Source organism: Schistocerca nitens, chromosome 7, assembly GCF_023898315.1.
Source record: "Schistocerca nitens isolate TAMUIC-IGC-003100 chromosome 7, iqSchNite1.1, whole genome shotgun sequence".
NCBI classification, from domain to species: Eukaryota; Metazoa; Arthropoda; class Insecta; order Orthoptera; family Acrididae; genus Schistocerca; species Schistocerca nitens.
In genome coordinates, this window is record NC_064620.1 from 311,394,331 (window position 1) to 311,399,330 (window position 5,000).

Below are 5,000 nucleotides of genomic sequence, written 5' to 3' on the forward strand. Positions count from 1 at the left end.
ACCAGGGAGCTGCGTCAACTAGAGCTGAGCAGCCGGCCGCCCGGGAGTGTGTCCCGGAGGCCCGCGCGAACACGCAAGCGTCCGCTCAATTATTCCGCAAACAGGAGGAGGCTGGGCTCCCCTGCACGATACACCTCGAAACCCTCTCAGGTCCCGGCGGCGCGCAGCGCCGTCCTAAGTACTTGGTCGGGTTCGAGAGAGGCGCAATCGCCCGGAGATAGGCGAGTAGACGCTTTCAGTGCGACCACCCGTGCTCCCAACTGAGCTTGCCGCTGCCGACAGAGGCCCGGGAGCGTGCTGTCGTGGTGTTGCCGGCGGGAGACAACACGCGGCCACAAACAGTGGCCGGGCAGCTCCAACGCCAGCGCCACAGAGGGGCAGAGCCCCACTTGGGTGCCAAAGCGAACTCTCCCAGCACAGCGCACGCGCCAACACATCCGCACAGCTGCGATACAAACCACCTGCGAGAACCGCGGGGGCGACCGAGCAGCAGACGGCGTCGCGGCGCCGAGTGCCGGGCGGCGGCGCATCCTCAACGCACACAGTCCTCAATCGGACCAGCACACTGCAGATGTCCACCGCGCTTCGCACCGGGCCCGCGAGGACCCACTTTGGCCGCACGGCGCCGCGCGTTGGGTGCGCCGGCGCGCAGCTGCGCCGCCTGCCGCGTCCGTCGGCCGGCGCGCCTGCCACTGGGCGCCCCCACCAGCCGGCTGTAGCGCGTGCGCCCACGCAGCGCGCGGCCAGCACGCCGGGCGCTCCCCCCTCACCGGCCGGGGACGGTCCCACCCAGCCACCGCCGCGTATCGCTTCATACCCACATGCCCACTCACGTTCGTGGGTATGACGGGTGTCGCTGAAGCAACCAGTTAATACCTGTACCGATTGTCGCAATCAATGATTCACCTCCAGCGTATACAACCGCGCAACAACGGATTTCCAGTTCATTTGCGTAACTTGGGCAGCAAACGTAGACGTCCATCTACATTTGCAAATTCAGTGGGTCTTGCATGCCTGGATGATATGCGTCACGACACGCCACATCAGCCCACATACATGCTGCGACGTATGCACGAGAGAACACGTGGAAGGTGGCCCGCGTACGTATGCGAATGCCATTGCACAGCTGCGAAGCTCATTGAACACGCAAACTCCCGCCTGACGAACTAGAGGCGACAGGGGAGCGATATAAGTCTTACAGCAGTACACATTACAGTGGATAGCGGGACCATGTGGAACGTACGCACCACTCGCTAGATGTTGTGAGGGTACGCACCGTAACATGAATCAATACGCAGGACACCAGAGAGTGCGAGCACTGACCTATGTTGAGAGGGTTGCGATTAGGCAACGCTACATGAATGTTTCAATTCATATAACAATTACAGGTTAGGTTAGGGCGCAACGTGCGTTAGGTTAGGGCGCAACGTAGGTTAGGTTAGGGCGCAACGTGCGTTAGGTTAGGGCGCAACGTAGGTTAGGTTAGGGCCCAACGTAGGTTAGGTTAGGGCCCAACGTAGGTTAGGTTAGGGCCCAACGTAGGTTAGGTTAGGGCCCAACGTAGGTTAGGTTAGGGCCCAACGTAGGTTAGGTTAGGGCCCAACGTAGGTTAGGTTAGGGCCCAACGTAGGTTAGGTTAGGGCCCAACGTAGGTTAGGTTAGGGCCCAACGTAGGTTAGGTTAGGGCCCAACGTAGGTTAGGTTAGGGCCCAACGTAGGTTAGGTTAGGGCCCAACGTAGGTTAGGTTAGGGCCCAACGTAGGTTAGGTTAGGGCCCAACGTAGGTTAGGTTAGGGCCCAACGTAGGTTAGGTTAGGGCCCAACGTAGGTTAGGTTAGGGCCCAACGTAGGTTAGGTTAGGGCCCAACGTAGGTTAGGTTAGGGCCCAACGTAGGTTAGGTTAGGGCCCAACGTAGGTTAGGTTAGGGCCCAACGTAGGTTAGGTTAGGGCCCAACGTAGGTTAGGTTAGGGCCCAACGTAGGTTAGGTTAGGGCCCAACGTAGGTTAGGTTAGGGCCCAACGTAGGTTAGGTTAGGGCCCAACGTAGGTTAGGTTAGGGCCCAACGTAGGTTAGGTTAGGGCCCAACGTAGGTTAGGTTAGGGCCCAACGTAGGTTAGGTTAGGGCCCAACGTAGGTTAGGTTAGGGCCCAACGTAGGTTAGGTTAGGGCCCAACGTAGGTTAGGTTAGGGCCCAACGTAGGTTAGGTTAGGGCCCAACGTAGGTTAGGTTAGGGCCCAACGTAGGTTAGGTTAGGGCCCAACGTAGGTTAGGTTAGGGCCCAACGTAGGTTAGGTTAGGGCCCAACGTAGGTTAGGTTAGGGCCCAACGTAGGTTAGGTTAGGGCCCAACGTAGGTTAGGTTAGGGCCCAACGTAGGTTAGGTTAGGGCCCAACGTAGGTTAGGTTAGGGCCCAACGTAGGTTAGGTTAGGGCCCAACGTAGGTTAGGTTAGGGCCCAACGTAGGTTAGGTTAGGGCCCAACGTAGGTTAGGTTAGGGCCCAACGTAGGTTAGGTTAGGGCCCAACGTAGGTTAGGTTAGGGCCCAACGTAGGTTAGGTTAGGGCCCAACGTAGGTTAGGTTAGGGCCCAACGTAGGTTAGGTTAGGGCCCAACGTAGGTTAGGTTAGGGCCCAACGTAGGTTAGGTTAGGGCCCAACGTAGGTTAGGTTAGGGCCCAACGTAGGTTAGGTTAGGGCCCAACGTAGGTTAGGTTAGGGCGCAACGTAGGTTAGGTTAGGGCGCAACGTAGGTTAGGTTAGGGCGCAACGTAGGTTAGGTTAGGGCGCAACGTAGGTTAGGTTAGGGCGCAACGTAGGTTAGGTTAGGGCGCAACGTAGGTTAGGTTAGGGCGCAACGTAGGTTAGGTTAGGGCGCAACGTAGGTTAGGTTAGGGCGCAACGTAGGTTAGGTTAGGGCGCAACGTAGGTTAGGTTAGGGCGCAACGTAGGTTAGGTTAGGGCGCAACGTAGGTTAGGTTAGGGCGCAACATAGGTTAGGTTAAGGCGCAACATAGGTTAGGTTAAGGCGCAACATAGGTTAGGTTAAGGCGCAACATAGGTTAGGTTAAGGCGCAACATAGGTTAGGTTAAGGCGCAACATAGGTTAGGTTAAGGCGCAACATAGGTTAGGTTAAGGCGCAACATAGGTTAGGTTAAGGCGCAACATAGGTTAGGTTAAGGCGCAACATAGGTTAGGTTAAGGCGCAACATAGGTTAGGTTAAGGCGCAACATAGGTTAGGTTAAGGCGCAACATAGGTTAGGTTAAGGCGCAACATAGGTTAGGTTAAGGCGCAACATAGGTTAGGTTAAGGCGCAACATAGGTTAGGTTAAGGCGCAACATGGGTTAGGTTAAGGCGCAACATGGGTTAGGTTAAGGGATGGTGTATGAGGGGGGGAGGGGACGAGGTTCGTTCATAGTGATGATGGTAAGTGGACGCCTGAGGCACCCTGAGATGTGTCACGTCAGGATGCACCTTTGGCTCAGGGGAGGTGGTGCGCCGGTTCCGTGGGTGTGGCAAGGGAGTGGCAGACCTGTGTCTTTCATTCCTGCCATTGCTTATATGCTGTGAGACACGCCAGTGTGGTGGTGTTGGCTGCACCCCTGTGTAGCACATGTGTGGGTGTTTGTGGCTTATCTGCGTAATGATGGTTGTTGGAAGAGTGAGATATTCTGTTTTTGGGGTGGACCTCCTGGTTTTGTTATCATAGTGTGAATGGTGTAATGTGGCGGAGAGGATGCACTGGATGTTGTTCCATGGTGGTGCTTAGATATTGTGTCTGTGTCTGTTACAGCCAGAGAGTAGTGTGTGATAGGGTGTCTCGGTGACGTGTAGTTCACATTGTGTGCACAGACTGTCAGCATGTATAGGGACAGTTGTATGTCGTATGTCATCTATATTCCGATGGCTCTGCATCTATTAGTTATCAGCGCCATGTATCAGTTTAATCTGGTTGCAGTCTCGTGGTGTTCTATCTCTGTACAGTAGTAGAGGTGCGACTGCACTACGTAGCTACCCCTTGCGGCAGCTTTCCCCGGTGTATGGCATATGATTATCAGCAATGAGTCGATTAGTGACAACTGGTCGTGTGACAACGTCACATGTCTGCGGGTGGGATACGCTACAACCTGCTTGTGGGTCAGGGCTCAGTAATGCTCTCCTCACACTGAGCGCTCGGACCGTCATTACCCGTCTGCGTGATATATTGCGGAGCGCTTTTAGCCATTGCCAGAGTCTTTGCGACTGCGAGTGCAACGCCCATGGGGACCGACATGGTTGGGGCGCTTCCTAGCTGATCGCTCAGCATCGGAATCCGTACTGTGAGCACGCAATCGCGCACAGACTTAGAGCATGTGTAGGGACAGCGGGAATTTCGCATCTTGGATAAAACGCTTCATGAAACGGATGATATAGGGGTGGATTGCAACTTACGACTGCGAGAAAAGTCCGCCGTTCATCCGCTGGAGTTGCAATTTGGGCAGGTGACGTGAGGCACGTACGGGGGCGGGTGGCGTGATTGTCGGTGGACGACGTCGTGCGGCGCAGGGACTGGCGTTGGTGCTCTTGTGGTGGACAGTGGATGCAGGCTTTGTGGGTGGGGTCGGGAAACGGGTACTGTGCGCCCATCGCCGTCGTAGTCAGCTTGGCGTCGCATAGATGGCGGTACTGTTTTTGTGGTGCGATCGACATGGTGGTTGTAGTGCTGTCGGATGCGCGTAGATGGGGCTATTGCATGTGGTTTCGTCGTGTTTTCATAGATGGCGATGCTGTGTTTTGGCACTATGGTTGGCGTGGTGTCATTGCATTCCTGTAGATGGCGGTGTCGTGTCGTGTCTGGGCTGGGCTGGATGTCCATGTAGTTTCGTCACATTGCCAGAGATGGCATTCGTGTGCCTGTGGGTCGCATTGTCAACGGCGTCCCACAGAGGGCGGTATGGTGTCTGCACCAAATAGACGCCCTAGTGGCCTGGCTATTTCACAGGTGGCGCTGTCGTATC

The 5,000-nt window shown here is 55.7% G+C and overlaps 1 non-coding gene across 1 annotated transcript in view; it reads right to left on the minus strand.

Moving 5' to 3' along the window:
* LOC126197160 (small subunit ribosomal RNA) overlaps positions 1-8 on the minus strand; it is a 1,909-nt gene extending 1,901 nt beyond the window's left edge. The window contains exon 1 of the ribosomal RNA XR_007539553.1: positions 1-8. This exon is cut by the window's left edge and continues 1,901 nt beyond it. This is a non-coding gene — a ribosomal RNA (small subunit ribosomal RNA).
* Between the last annotated feature and the right edge of the window lie 4,992 nt (positions 9-5,000).